Consider the following 16,946-nt stretch of genomic DNA (forward strand, 5'->3'; position numbering starts at 1 on the left):
GGGAACAGTCCAGCCCGAACTGCCAAGCCATGTCTTTCCTGGACCGGAATCAAGCATCCTAGGACCTGTTTCTGGCTATCAGCCGTCTTCAGCCAGGATAGCTTGACTCCAGGGGTGTGAAGAGCATGGGGCTCACGTCTGAGCATACCCATCCCACTAGGGGTGACAAATGCAAAAACAACAATTGATGGACAGAATGCAGAACAATGTCATACATTCTCCCCAGTACAGAGATCTGGGACTAAATCCATTGTTTTTTTGCACTCCACACCACCCCAGTTCAGACATGGCCATATGCAAATCAGCCTTGACCCTTTGCCTCATGGGAACAGTCCAGCCCGAACTGCCAAGCCATGTCTTTCCTGGACCGGAATCAAGCATCCTAGGACCTGTTTCTGGCTATCAGCCGCCTTCAGCCAGGATAGCTTGACTCCAGGGGTGTGGAGAGCATGGGACTCACGTCCGAGCATACCCATCCCACTCGGGGTGACAAATGCAAAAACAACAATTGATGGACAGAATGCAGAACAATGTCATACATTCACCCCAGTACAGAGATCTGGGCCTAAATCCATTGTTTTTTGCACTCCACACAACCCCATTTCAGACATGGCCATATGCAAATCAGCCTTGAACCTGTGCCTCATGGGAACAGTCCAGCCCGAACTGCCAAGCCATGTCTTTCCTGGACCGGAATCAAGCATCCTAGGACCGGTTTCTGGCTATCAGCCGTCTTCAGCCAGGATAGCTTGACTCCAGTGGTGTGGAGAGCATGGGACTCACGTCTTAGCATACCCATCACACTCGGGGTGACAAATGCAAAAACAACAATTGATGGACAGAATGCAGAACAATGTCATACATTCACCCCAGTACAGAGATCTGGGCCTAAATCCATAGTTTTGTTGCACTCCACACCACCCCAGTTCAGACATGGCCATATGCAAATCAGCCTTGACCCTTTGCCTCATGGGAACAGACGAGCCCGAACTGCCAAGCCATGTCTTTCCTGGACCGGAATCAAGCATCCTAGGACCGGTTTCTGGCTATCAGCCATCTTCAGCCAGGATAGCTTGACTCCAGTGGTGTGGAGAGCATGGGACTCACGTCTGAGCATACCCATCCCACTCGGGGTAACAAATGCAAAAACGACAATTGATGGACAGAATACAGAACAATGTCATACATTCACCCCAGTACAGAGATATGGGCCTAAATCCATCGTTTTTTTGCACTCCACACCACCCCAGTTCAGACATGGCCATATGCAAATCAGCCTTGACCCTGTGCCTCATGGGAACAGTCCAGCCCAAACTGCCAAGCCATGTCTTTCCTGGACCGGAATCAAGCATCCTAGGACCGGTTTCTGGCTATCAGCCGTCTTCAGCCAGGATAGCTTGACTCCAGTGGTGTGGAGAGCATGGGACTCACGTCTGAGCATACCCATCCCACTCGGGGTGACAAATGCAAAAACAACAATTGATGGACAGAATGCAGAACAATGTCATACATTCACCCCAGTACAGAGATCTGGGCCTAAATCCATCGTTTTTTTGCACTCCACACCAGCCCAGTTCAGACATGGCCATATGCAAATCAGCCTTGACCCTGTGCCTCATGGGAACAGTCCAGCCCGAACTGCCAAGCCATGTCTTTCCTGGACCGGAATCAAGCATTATTGGACCGGTTTCTGGCTATCCGCCGTCTTCAGCCAGGATAGCTTGACTCCAGTGGTGTGGAGAGCATGGGACTCACGTCTGAGCATACCCATCTCACTCGGGGTGACAAATGCAAAAACAACAATTGATGGACAGAATGCAGATTAATGTCATACATTTACCCCAGTACAGAGATCTGGGCCTAAATCCATCGTTTTTTTGCACTCCACACCACCCCAGTTCAGACATGGCCATATGCAAATCAGCATTGACCCTGTGCCTCATGGGAACAGTCCAGCCCGAACTGCCAAGCCATGTCTTTCCTGGACCGGAATCAAGCATCCTAGGACTGGTTTCTGGCTATCAGCCGTCTTCAGCCAGGATAGCTTGACTCCAGTGGTGTGGAGAGCATGGGTCTCACGTCTGAGCATACCCATCCTACTCGGGGTGACAAATGCAAAAACAACAATTGATGGACAGAATGCAGAACAATGTCATACATTCACCCCAGTACAGAGATCTAGGCCTAAATCCATCGTTTGTTTCCACTCCACACCAGCCCAGTTCAGACATGGCCATATGCAAATCAGCCTTGACCCTGTGCCTCATGGGAACAGTCCAGCCCGAACTGCCAAGCCATGTGTTTCCTGGACCGGAATCAAGCATCCTAGGACCGGTTTCTGGCTATCAGCCGTCTTCAGCAAGGATAGCTTGACTCCAGTGGTGTGGAGAGCATGGGACTCACGTCTGAGCATACCCATCCCACTCGGGGTGACAAATGCAAAAACAACAATTGATGGACAGAATGCAGAACAATGTCATACATTCACCCCAGTACAGAGATCTGGGCCTAAATCCATCGTTTTTTTGCACTCCACATCACCCCTTGTTCAGACATGGCCATATGCAAATCAGCCTTGACCCTTTGCCTCATGGGAACAGTCCAGCCCGAACTGCCAAGCCATGTCTTTCCTGGACTGGAATCAAGCATCCTAGGACCGGTTTCTGGCTATCAGCCGTCTTCAGCCAGGATAGCTTGACTCCAGTGGTGTGGAGAGCATGGGACTCTCGTCTGAGCATACCCATCCCACTCGGGGTGACAAATGCAAAAAACACAATTGATGGACAGAATGCAGAACAATGTCATACATTCACCCCAGTACAGAGATCTCGGCCTAAATCCATCATTTTTTGCACTCCACACCACCCCAGTTCAGACATGGCCATATGCAAATCAGCCTTGACCCTTTGCCTCATGGGAACAGTCCAGCCCGAACTGCCAAGCCATGTCTTTCTTGGACCGGAATCAAGCATCCTAGGACCGGTTTCTGGCTATCAGCCGTCTTCAGCCAGGATAGCTTGACTCCAGTGGTGTGGAGAGCATGGGACTCACGTCTGAGCATACCCATCCCACTCGGGGTGACGAATGCAAAAACAACAATTGATGGACAGAATGCAGAACAATGTCATACATTCATCCCAGTACAGAGATCTGGGCCTAATCCATCGTTTTTTTGCACTCCACACCACCCCAGTTCAGACATGGCCATATGCAAATCAGCCTTGACCCTGTGCCTCATGGGAACAGTCCAGCCCGAACTGCCAAGCCATGTCTTTCCTGGACCGGAATCAAGCATCCTAGGACCGGTTTCTGGCTATCAGCCGTCTTCAGCCAGGATAGCTTGACTCCAACGGTGTGGAGAGCATGGGACTCACGTCTGAGGATACCCATCCCACTCGGGGTGACAAATGCAAAAACAACAATTGATGGACAGAATGAGGAACAATGTCATACATTCACTTCAGTACAAAGATCTGGGCCTAAATCCATCGTTTTTTTGCACTCCACACCACCCCAGTTCTGCGCCTTCCTCTGACAATCTTGTGGTGACTAGTCTTCCGCCGTGACCTTCGTGTTTCCTGCGCCTGGCGTGGAGCTGCGGACAACACATTTCTCCTACTCGGACTCCTTTCGCACGGGAACTCCGTCGAGGCCCTTGTCCCCTGGACTGTCACGTGACCGCATGGGCTGTGCGGCCGTTGCGTAGGCCATGCCCGGGGTTGCTGTGGAACTCCCTACAGGGTCACGGCCAAGTCTTGTGTAGTCCCCTGGGGCGGATCTTCGAATGGCCGTGTGTGCTCGACTTCGGCAGGCTGTAGGTTGACTGAGGTGCACAGAAGGTTCTTGGGTGATTCGCCTCATTGACCTCCGGTTGTTTGGGGCGTGTGTGGATTCCCTCGGGTGTTGCGATCCTCCATGGCGTTGATGCATCCGGATGGTGATAACATAATGTTGGTTTTCTTCATTGGGCGAACAGGCGGTGATCTTCTGTCGGGTGACCTTGGAGAATGAGGAGGACTTGATGGACTCCGTGGCCCTGCTCCGTTGTCCTCAGGCAGGGGCACTGCGAGGTGTGGTGCTATCAATTCCGGGCAGCCAGTGACAGGTGAGAGGACGGTCGAACTGTGCAGCGTGGGGTCAGGATGCAGATCGCGCTTGCTAGCGGCTTACGGTAGGTCCTCCCGCGGAGCTGTCTCAAGTGACGTCTCTGCACCCCAGTGGCTGGCTTGCGTGGATGAAACACCTTCCTCAGTGCTGGTGTGAGTCCTTGGTCCTGTTGCTCTTCTCTGTTCCATCTTGCATGCCTGTGTTGGTTGTCTGCCCTGTGGCGTGGTGCCACTGTTCTTTCATCCTTTGCGGAGTGGCGTCGTGCCACGCTCTTCTTTTCCTTCTGATCAGGCTTCCACGTGGATGTGGCGTCCAGCAACCTGTCTCCTGTTCACTCCACATGGGCATCTCACTGGTCGCGTCGCTCGTGATGGTCTTCCTTTTCTGTTGCGAACCTATTTCAGGCCTGTGCTGTTAGTAGGACTTGCGTGTACCTCTTGGGGACTTCCAGGGGCACAATCCCCTCCTCAGAGATTTCAGGGGGTCCCTCTTCTCTTCGCTCGAGGGAGTCGTGCTTGCGCCTCGAGGCTGCGCCGTCGTGGTGGCTGCTTCTTTTTTTCTTCAGGTGTGCTTGTCCGGACTGGTCACTTTGCGGACGGGCTCCTTGTCTGCCGTGCCTTGTGACGTCCGGTCACGTGTCGCAATGCTGTCGGAGCACCTGTCGCGGCTTGCCACATGGAGTGTGCAGCTTCCTCTTGCCAACCTTGGGTCGCGGCCGACTCGTCTTCGGGCAGTGTGAGGAAGGACACTGTGCGTGGTCTTCGGCCCACTGCGGGGCTTTGCTGTGGTGGTGGAGATGTGTGTGCTCTCCAACCTGCGTTCAGCAGTGCTTCTTTGTGGAGATGTCTCCTGAGTGCTGTCTGTGCAGACAGGTTAACTGGCGTGGCTTTCTGCGTGCCTCTGGATTTGCGTGCTCTGTCTCGTTCTTGGACGCTTTCTTCTGGCGCTGCGTGTGCCTGCAGCGCAGCTTGCGGTTGTGTCTGAACATGCGTTGGGCAGCCTCTTGAGATGCGCACTTTGCACCAGTCGGTCTTGTGCGGTCGGTCGGGACCCCTATCTTGTAACGTCACTGTCTGGCTGATCTCCCATTCTTGCTAGTGGGGTTTGTCAATGGGTGTTGCTGCTTGAGGGTGGAAGGTGCTGGTTTGGACCGGAGGCGCATCAGGCTTGTAGGGGTCTTGGGTGGCGTGCTACAGCCTTTCTCTCTCGGGCAACAGCTTGTGTTGTCAGGTTCGCCGGTGCATCTTCACGCCCACGTCCGGCTTTGGGCGCTTAGTTGTCTGCCTGGGTGTCCTCTTCTGGCATTTGGTTCACCCCTTTCTAGCTTCGCGTTGGTGCCCGTTCGCCACAGGGAATGTGTTTTGCACTTTCTTTTCACGTGGAGGTGTCAGACATACAGGGAGCAGCTCACTCTGTGTCGAGATTGGTGCCTGCACAGCTCTCCTCTTTACTGTGACTGCTGTAGTCAGTGGCACAGCTCTTGCAGGTACAGTTTTAAACTAGTTTTCTGCTTCACTGGGGGCTTGGCTTCTCTCGATGCCCAGGAGGTTCTCTTGTGCAGTTGCCAGTCTGCAGGGTATTTCTCGGGCTTCTGGAGGCAGTGTGGTTTGTTTCATTGGCCCCCCAGGTGGTGCTACAGCAGGGGGGTACTTGCAGTGCTCACATTAGGTTGGGCGGCTTGACTGCCCTTTCTATGCCCTTTACTCTGTCTCTCTCTTGTGGGGACAAGGGGCCACTTGGAGGATTTAGTCCGGCTGTTCCTTCTCTGGCAGCCGGTTTCCTCTTGCCGGGATTTCACTGTTTCCTCAGCAGGTGGATGCAATACAGCAGCATGCCACCAGGTGCCTCTTTGTGTGTTGCTCTCAGGCTGCTGTAAGTCGGTAATCTCACCTGACGAAGGAGTGTGTGTGGAGAGGGACTGCCTTGTGTGATTGACTCCCATTTGCCTGCGACGTTTCATTTCCCCATGGATGGGTGAGTGTCTCCCCTCAGCTACTCAGACACTGCCTGCATGGAGGCGCCGATGGGCGTCCCGCCCACGAGGGAAATGCGTGCTTTGGAGGGGGCGCCGTGATTCAGCCACTAGTAGAAGCTGCGGCTGCTTCGTGTGTGCTGCTATGATGTCCTGTTGTGGCGGGAAGGCCGAGGCCCAGAGCGATTCCTGCTCCCGCTAGGCCACAGTACTGTGTCACACGTCATCAGCACACTGAGGAGAGAGCAAGGTGAGTGCCAGTTGGCGTGCTTCAGTGGCCCGCCGGGCTGCACTGGGTTGGCATTGCCGGTGTGGGCTCCACAGTGTTAAGGCCGGCGTGGCTTTTAGTGCGGGCCGCGGCGTGTTTTTTTAGTGCGGGCCATAGCTGGCGCTTTAGCAGCTTCAATGGGGCAGCAGTTTACTTGCGGTAGGCCTGGTCTGTCTCTAGCCGGTGTGGGAGCGTGGGGCGCCCGCGTGTACGCTGCTATTGGTGGATGAATTGCGGTCGTGCTACGCTTGAACAGGGGACTTCGCCTCACCTCGAGGGGGGTATCATGATGCTTTCTTTTTTTCCTCGGTGTAGAGTAGGCCGGTGGGGGCAGCCCGTGGCGGCCTCGGGCTGTGTGCTTCGCAGGTCAGGAGCACGCCTCCCTCTGCGCAGCGCCAGCAGAGGCGCTTCCCCTCACGCCTGTTCCCTGCCCCTCACCCACCTCTCACGGCTGGGCTAGCTGATGACAGGGCTGCAGTCATGGCAGTGCGGCGGCTGCGGTGTTGATACGCGCCCTGGGTGACCCTTGTCCGCCCCTGCAGGGCCTCGGTCGACGAGCCAACAGTATGTCCATAGAGACCTTCCAGCAAGCTGCGCTGACTCTCCAGGGTCTAGAAGGCGGTGATGTCGCCGTGCAGGCTCATGTACATTCCTTCCCCTCGACGGATGATGGTGCACGAGCGGCAGGCACGCGAGGTCAGACCCGCCTCGTCGCCATTGTGGTGTCGGGCCTCAGGCCCACATGACGGAAAGGACTTTATTTATTTATTTATTTATGCATTTTTATATAGCGCGGACTTTACCCGAAGGCGTCAGAGCGCTTCACATTAGGAACAGAAATGAAACATAATGAGAAACATTACAAAAGAACAGATTACAAAAGCATACGTTACGTTACGTAAGGTAATAGTGACAATTGTGAGCAAACAAAATACATGAGGTAGTAAAAATTGAGAGCAACCAAAAATACATGAGGTAGAAAAGGTAATAGTGACAATTGTGAGCAAATAAAATACATGAGGTAGTAAAAATTGTGAGCAACCAAAAATACATGAGGTAGTCAAAAGTGCACAAGAGGAAAAGTGACAAGTGTGCAGTTATAAGAGAAAACAAAGTATAATTTGAGGTATAATACTGCAAGTGCTAGATACTCAGGCACAGGAACAAGCGTTACGTAGGCAAAGGTGGCACTTGTGCAAGTATCAAAGGTAAAAACATGTGAGAGGTAGCAACAGTGTGTTACAAGGGCAAAGTGGTGTGTGCATGTTACAAAAGGGCACCAAACACAAGTACATGAAAAATACTGCAAAAAGGCAGACACTCCAACCACAGGAATACACTGGGAAGGCACTACCATGGTCATGGAAAGTAGAAATTATCAGTAGTGGGAAGTCTTCCTCCAAATAGCAAGAGGACGTGAATTACTTTTGGAGGTGTCTCTGACTGACACGGACACCAGGAGTTATGGTACAGTAACTGGCCTGGAGCATGTGCACTCCGGCCCCTTTTATTAACGGGGTCCCCTGACTGGTGACGCCAGTGGTGGGTGGGTGTAAAGTGTCTGACATCACGGGCAGACCACTAGAAGGTATCCAGCCGGATACTACACCACAGTTCCTGTGGTGTTGCAGGGTTGAGGTATGGGGTGAGGAGGTATTCATGGAGGCTCTAGGAGCTGTCACCTGAAGGGAGGAGCAGAGGGTCAGTGCCTGTTCTGCGCAGCTACATGGTCTTAACATACTGTATGTGGGCATGTGTACTTACCTAGGAGATGTCCCTCGCCAAATTCACCCCTGGCCAAGCGGGCGTGTATGCCGCTGTGCCGGAAGATGAACGAATCATGCATGCTCCCCGGGTATTGTGCCACAATGTCTGTGATGATGGTCTTCGCATTGCAGACCATCTGGATGTTGAGGGAGTGGTATGACTTGAGGTTCCGGTACATGTATTCGGTCTCTGCAGGTGGACAGATGTGAATGTGGGTGCAGTCGATGCAGCCAATTACATGGGGGAAATGGGCTGTGTGATAGAAGTCCAGTTTTGTTTGCATTAAGTCCTGTTGGGTTGTTGGGAAGGTGATGTAGTGGTGCATCCGGCTCAGCATGGCATCCAGGAAAGTCTGTAGGCAGCGTGACAGTGTACTCTGTGATATACCCTCTGCATATGCGACTATCCCTTGGAAGCTGCCGGAGGCCAGGAGGTGCAGGCAGCACAGGACCTAGACATGGGTGGGCACAGCATTGGTCCTCTGTGTTGGGTGCTGCATCAGGGGGTCAAGGTCTCAGATGAGCTTCTTTATCATTGCCCCATTGAGCCTGTATTTGGAGTAGATCTCTCCATTCTGGCCGAGGAGTGTAATCCGCAGCCGGAAGATGATCCTGCGTCGGTTCTGGTCTGCAGCCTGGAGCCTCAGCCGCCTTGCCACGATGTAGAGACCTGGCATTGTGACTTTCCTCATGCTCCTACTGAGTCTCCTTAAGTGTGTTTGATTTACCCAACACCTGTTGCTTGTTTGCCATTTTTTTTTTTCACCAATTGGACTTCATGGTTACCACCTGGTTTTGCTTCTCCTTAAATTGCGACTCGTATTTAGCGATTTATGGTATTTTCGAAATTTGCGATTTATGATGAATGGGAATAGCGATTATTAGCGAATTCTCAATTTGTTTGCGAATTCGCTATAGATTTCGCTAAACGTGTGGGTAATCTCTGTTAAGGAATCGCAATGGGGTTACCAAATGGTATTGCGATTCTTTGTTTTGCGAATTCGCTATTTGCTGCTTTTGTACTTGAGGCATTGCGGGAGCGGAAATTGCAATCGCAATCGCTGTTTTGCAGCGATTGCGATCGCGATCGCAATATCGCTTGATGCATCTATGCCTAATTCATTAAACATGTAGCCAGGACAAAATATTGAGAAATTCATGGACTTCGTGTTATGCAAAATACACACATTTTATGAAATTTCAAATTACGCAATTTCACAAATATTTTGCCGCATTAGGGCAATTTGAGGAGAAATGTTCTTTTGGGAACAGTAAAACGCCAGCTGAGAGATATTTCCTGATTAAACCAGTTTCTTCCTGATAACTCGTGTGGCTTTCTTTCTGCGAGGTATGCCCTGGAGTGCAATTTCCACAAAAGATATTTAAAAAAATATAGAGTTTGAGTAATTTCTCATACTTTTGCACAAACTTTGCAATCTTTCATTACATTTCTCGAACACAACTTAGGCGGTTTAGTCCACCTCCTTTAAAAATATATTTTTTTGCTTTTCTATAAAAAGAAAACGTAGTAACTTTCTCAAAGTTTGTTTCACTAGTTCATGAAAAAGTCTCCATACAAACACCAGCTGCCTAACAAAATGATTGTGTCCGTCTGTAAAGCAATTGGTGCTCATGTAAAGCGCTTTGATATCTTCGGGTCGAGTTCGCGCTACATAAAACTCTCCGCCAAAAAATAATAATAATACATTGTACTATTCTAGTTACAGTTACATACGGAATAGAAATATAAACTTATAACACTGCCTACTCAACCAAAAGTAGGGATTCAACAACTATTTCCTGTACCTGCTGAAAATGTGAATTTCATGACAGGATTGGGGATAGATGGGTTAGCCTCTGAGATTGTCGCTCAAGGCATGCGGAGAGAAACCCTGTAAGTAAATAGCAAGATGGCCGATGGTAGGTCCCTTGAGAAATATTGAGGATGCGCCTCTGTTCAGCAGGAAGAATACATTAGCTGCGTTCAGTGCGCGCGCTGGCAGAGAACTTCGGAGCGTACGTACTGAAGCTTGACAGGCACGTCAGTTTAATGTTCAATACGCGAGGCTTGGTTTCCAGCGTCATGCTGGGCTGCGGGCAGCTCAGGTACAGCTACGGGCTTCTTACGGTCTCAGCAATTTATCTTCAGGACATTTACAAACAGATCACCCACGGAGACAGGGCCAATGCCGAGAGAATCCAATTACCATGTTATTGCTACAGAATGGCCGGTTTATTCCTGCTATACAAATGCAGCAGATCAACCGATGCAGTTTGAACCTTAGCGGCCAGACCTCCCGACTTTGGAGCCTGTGTGGGAAGGTTCAGATCCCGGCCTCTGCTCCCCATCCTGTGATTCTGTACAAATCACTTAGGGCCAAATGTAAGTCGCTTTTTTTTAGCTTGAAAATGGCTCGCTTCACAGAATCAGGCCGTTTGCAACTGGAAAAGGCTTTTCTAATGTACCAAACCCTATATGCGATTAGGTAGCCTATGTCCAAATCGCGAATAGGGTTTTGCGATTCGAGATTAGGAAGAGGCGCATTTTGGGCGTCCTTTCGTAATATCCAATCGCAGCCGTATGTAAGAATGTTTTGCCACCGAAATGTGGTCACAAAGCATTCACATTTTACCCATTGAGAATTGTAGTACTAAAATTATTTCAGAGCAGGCAGTGGTCCCACAGACCACTGCCTGCTCTAAAAAAATGAATAGAAAAGTTCTCATATTTCTTTTTTAAAAGCAACCCGTTTCCCCTTAAGGAAAAAGAGCTGCATTAAAAAAAAAGATAGCTTTATTTAATAGCAATCAGGCATGGTGGTCTGCTGACCCCAGCAGGAACAATACCTGTATTTTAGCGATTCCTAATTGGTCGCAAACAGCAACCTACCTCGATTTGCGACCCCTAGGAATCGCTAAAAGAATCTCTTGGAGGACAGCCTCCCTGCCGTAAAGTCTGCGACTATTCCGATTATGTACAATTACTGATGTCCTTAGAGTTTGGGTGGCGGATTTTCCATTCACCGTTAAAGCAGATTTTCCTCATCTGCCAAGGAGTCCATTTAAAATCTGTCACATATCTTTCCAGGCAGCAAAAGTGTCTCCACCGCAGGATGACCCACTTTTGTGTAGAAATAATATTGAGGAAAATCTACCAGTGTTGTTGAACGCTGGTGGAATTGTCTGCCAGCAAATTAGGTCACTGGCAATGTACTAACCTTTTGGGGTACATTGTTAATGTACAAATGTGTATCACTAACTTGCTGCTGCTTTTTCACCAGCATTTCAGACATAATATGTTCACCTTTCAATGAAAGTCCTCCCAATTACCTCCAGCGGAAATAGCGGTGAACCAGTCACCATAGAGTGGACAGCTGAACCCCCACCTTACTTGACAGACTTCACTCAGCACTTCCCAAGACTTGTGCCTCAGACAGAGGCACCTTCGCAACCTGGAGTACCTTAAAAGGGAGGTTACACTGTGTTGTTTTTTATGTAAGGATGGTGTATGGAATGCAAATTATCCCGAATAAAATCTTATCGTTTTTGGCATATGAACAGGTTCACCCATTTGCTTTCAACCTAACATTTTGAAACCTTAAAACAAGAATTCTGTCTCTCAGGTAAGTTAAACCCATCACACCGTATGCACACCACAAAACATGTTTGTGTTTCCTTAATGTCACCTTCATGTTGTTCCTTCCCTCTGCCAGCTTCCGTTTCTATACTTAGGCCTTAATTAGAAGTTCAACGGTACAACTGCCTGACTGCCACGTCTACGTCCTCAAGGAGACTGCAGCGTCAGCATTTCTCCTACCGTATTATGCGTTGTGCTGTCTGAAAGCCCGACCGCAGCCATGGTGCTCTTTCGGCCAGGACCACGCGGCCTACGAATTTTGGAGTTGCGTCCTCCAATGGCATCATGTTTGTGGTGTACCAGCTGAACCTATTATGACTACAAAGCCGTACTGGCAGTCTCCCAGGGGCGGTTACTCTGCAGCGATAGACCACCGTGGTATGGGTGCAAAAAAAACACCACAACAGTGATCATCGGATGGATTTAAAAACTACACAGCTGATGTGCTTTGGGCACACCTGCAAATCACACTATAAAAAACACCACATCCCTGACCCGGATTCTTTGCTTCTCACCTAGAGCCCACAAGACAGGCACCACCGTTTTGTGCATTGTGAGATAAGGCAGCTCTTTTTCCATCTTCCCATTTAGAACTCTCTACCACCTGTAATTATTGTTTTGCACCATTTTACCTGTATCACTTGTTTGTTTTACCTTTCATATAGTCACTCACATGTAATTTTTTTATCATGCTTTGCCAAAAAATACCACAGTTTACTAAGGCTGAGCTGAAACTCTTTTTGGATGAAATCATTAGAGTAGAACCCCAACTTTTTGGTTCCCTAGTCCAGCATACGCCTCTCAATAGGAAAACGAAAATGTGGGATAGGATAGTCAACAGAGTGAATGCTGTTGGTACCACCCTGCGCACACAGGACATCTTTACATGGAGGAGGACTGACTTCAGGTTGAAGGTGCATACCCGGTACAACAACCACCACCTGGAGGCTCCGAGGGCTGGTGGTGGTCCTCCCAACACCCCATTATAATTCTTCATCCTGCATTCTGAGGGTTTGACAGGAATAGCTGGCGGAGTGGACTCTGGTAAGTTGCACTTCAATAACTGTCGCAATATCACAATGTCCTGTTTGTGCCAAAATCTGCTTTTGCTATTGTGTTCTCTATCTACATTCCTAAAATGCATTACTCAAAGTATCTGAGATGTTGGTTTGTCTGTGTCAATGTGTATGGTTGCATATAAGAGCACGTATATCCAACTCCATGACATATCACATGTTAGAAATGTGTCTACAAGTAGATAACCATACAAATATCACTCAAGGACCCATGATACTTGTTAACATGTAAATGTATGGTGCATATCAAATGCATGTTGCCAACAGGTATGGGACCCTAACCGTTAGTCAAGTTTTGGTAAAATGAGTTAGAAGTGACTAGAACTGCCATGAGGTCCTGTGACTGCAACTCTAACCAAGATGCTAGACTCCTTTTGCCCCATCTCACTTGTCTGCCATGTCACTACTGATCTACACTCATCATGGACCATGCAATGTACAGACAATGCTCTACTTAGATATATGAATGAAAACTTTTCTTGATGGTGTCCTGGTCTAATCAACTGAAACTATTGATGGCACGAGTGGCACCCTAACAACTGTGTACCCCTAATATATGTAAGCCATGAAGGCAACTGAGCTGATTACCAGTGCCAGGTGACCCCTTGACTCTGCACTCCTCACATGATGAACAATGCTAAATATACAACCAAGCTGCATGTTTGCCTGTATTATATACAACTAGGCCTTGGACTGGACAAATACACATGTTGTGACCACTGTGTTTGTTGAATTGTTTTGGAGATGTCATGTCTATCCCTAAAGCCAAAATGCCACATATCTACACATCTAATGAGCTGATTAAATGTACTGCATGTATTCAATGCCTTCAATTGTCTAGTAACCAACTTCAACTCCACCCAAATAGATGACAATACTACTCTTTGCCTATTTTTTCATTTTAGGTCCCTATTTATTTTGACTCAAGCAATATGGATGTAGATACTTCACTTCCATCAATAACAATGTTCTCTATTTCTCAACAGGTCGATCAGTCGCAGCGCCTGCACAAAAGTTGGAAACCGAACAGAGGGGCATATTGACAATGAAGTGGCGGAGCAGGACATTAGCCTCCTGGGCTTAACGCTGCACTACGCCACTTCAGAAATGCAGAGCTGCACCATATTTACAACAATATGGCACAGCCCTGCGTTTTCCCCTGTGCTGGCACTAAATTTAGCAGCCTAGCGCCAATGCAGGCCCCCTTGCACCATAGTGCAAGGGTGTCTGCATTGAGGGGAAGATTGTTTATGTGCAGTGAGGGTCACCTTCTTGCACATAATTAGTCAATGGCAATTTTCTGTTTCTATGTTCTATGTTCTTTGATGCCCCTACCCGTCAACTGATCTTCTGCTCGGCGTCAATAAAACAGTTCCTGCTAGACTCCAACGAGTACAGAATGCAGCGGCACGTACTCATTTTGCCTTACCTAGGCAGTGCCACACCTCCAATCTTCTCCACCATCTTCACTGGTTGCCCATTAAACAAAGAGTTCAGTTTAAAACCCTATGCACTACTCATAAGATTCTGCACAGCCAGGGTCCCCAAATCCTGCAGGAGCTGTACACCGCCTATGTTCCTAGGCGTGCACTACGCTCCGACGATCAACATTTGCTATGCATCCCACGAGTCCGCCGTTGCAGATCAGGGGGTTGTTCCTTCAAAGCCCAAGCCCCTGCACTGTGGAACTCCATCCCTAAGGCTGCCCTCAGCACTCACGATCATTGGGCATTCAGGAAGCTGATCAAAACCTGGCTTTTTACATCCGTCTAGCGTCACTTCTTCCGGCCACCTGCTCTGCTAGCGCTGGGACGCCCTGTTGTTGGGGTAGCCATGCACGGTATAAATCACCATAACATAACATAACATAACATAACATAACATAACATAACATAACATAACATAACATGTGTGCTGTACAACACAGCACACATGGAAACAACAAAAACGAGGGTAAAAAAGCATTTCTCCTCATTTCGCCTGTTTAAGACCAGGTTTTCCCTGGTCTTCATTTTGGTGCTGCCAACCTATTAATGCCACCCTTATAATTAGGGGACAGTGTCAAAATCAATGGTTGTTGTGGTGGAATGCCCACCGCAACACCCATTGCCATCCCCTTCACGCTAAGTACAGCGTGAAAGGGTACCTTATTTACAAGTGAGCGTAAAGCCACGTTAAGTGGCTTAACATTTTCTTTTTAAATAAGGCAAAGCCCCTATTACCACAACAACGTCACTGAAAGTGATGTTGTGGTGGCGATACAGGCTTGTAAATAGTCCCCAGAGTTCCTCTCCACCCCAGAATGAATCCCTCAGTGATGACAACTCTCCTGGAGATGTGGACGTGGATGATGGTCCTGGCCTATCTGGTCAGCCGAAAACAGTGGGGCTCACTGTGCCCACAACACCTCCCACCAAAAGAGCAACAACACAACCAACACTGCACTCTCAACCTGGTACCTAGCATAGCCAGAACTGACCTATACCCTCCAGTCCTGGATTCTGAGGCATCTATTACCACCCCAGTCACTAAGGAACCAGCACCTGATGGGAGGGTGCAGTCTGTGCCAAGGGCACAGGCCCATGGGGGTAGGGCTTGTGGAAGGGTAACTGTGGGCCCACAGAGTGAGCCCACTGGTGCCACAGACACCCAGGCTGCCATCACCCAAGTTCTTGGAGTCTAACATGACTCCCAAAATGTGATCGGTCAGGTATTCACCGAAACCTGGGAAATTAAGAAGCTGCAGAGGGACACATACCAGGAGGTTGCCGGCACACACACTGAGGTGACTGAAATTAACACCAGCATGTTCTCCCTGTTTGGGGTGCTGCAGGGCATCAACACCACCCTTTGTGAGGGTTTTCCACCTGCATCTACCTCTTTCTATGGTCAAAGTCCATCCAGGCCATCAACATCTGCTGCAGCCATAGGAAGGGAGGATCTGTCAGAGAAGGGTACACATGCATGTGTCCCTGTCTCAGCAGCTGCTGATCTCCCCTGTCAGGAAGAGGGGATGTCCATGTAAGGGGCCTGGCTGCCTGCTTCCTTTTCCTGAAGTCGGAAGCAGGAGATCAGGAGCATGACCAGAGACCCGGGAACCGGCAGAAAGGTAAGGTTTTTCTCATCTGAAGCTTCCTCCTGCATTCGTGACCCCCGTGTGACACCCCTGCGACCCCATGCCCGTCTCCCCACCGGCGAGCCATGCTGGTCACCACTGCACCATCATCAACTGAAGCCATATTTACTACCTTACAAAAGGAACCCTACATCAAATAAACAAAGAAACAGACACATGTCAGTGCATCAGTTTCTGACCACAGGGTGATTCCAATCCAGTGTTGCTTGTATTTGGTGGAATGTCACAAACAAAAGTCAGTGATGTGCCACAAGCACTTTGGCCTTTAATGAGGAGAAACATCAACAGCTACATACAGTTCATACACAATGAGGAATGTGCCATTGTGAAGGCAGAATAGCATGAATTGGGCGCAACACAACATTGTGTTGGTTGGCATGATGCCGCACATATTGCATTAGAACCAACACAACACAAGGAACAAGTCCAATGGAAGCCAGGTTACTTTCATACTATCGCTGTGCAAGCTGTCTTAGTACCAGTTTTGTATATCCAAAGTCTGTGACAAACATTCCCAGGACCAATCCATGTCCACGTTGTACGTCTGAACATCATCATGTACCTGCTAATGTCACAACTCTGAAATGTCCCAAATGAAGATGCCATGGTGAAGGTATCTAAAATAGGTCAATATAGAGAGGAATTAGCTACGAAATCATACAATGGCACAAATCACATTATCAACTCCTAGAGAATTCAGTCCCAGACAACATTTACTGCTAAATAAAGCTACACTTATAAAATGAACACCTTTCACCAGATTTTGTCAGACCCATATATTTCTAGTATGCAACATTAACATCCTCCTCACAACAACACTACAAGAGTTGCAATAATAGTCATTCATCACATCTCACACCATACTTACACTCAGGAGAAGTCGTTTTGGATGAGATCTTGAAGCAAGTCCATTTCTTCCACCTCACCACTATCGTAATGATCATTTGGCATTTCAAGCTTCTCATCTAATGGCTTTTCATGGCC

Source organism: Lissotriton vulgaris, chromosome 8 (genome assembly GCF_964263255.1).
Source record: "Lissotriton vulgaris chromosome 8, aLisVul1.2, whole genome shotgun sequence".
NCBI classification, from domain to species: domain Eukaryota; kingdom Metazoa; phylum Chordata; class Amphibia; order Caudata; family Salamandridae; genus Lissotriton; species Lissotriton vulgaris.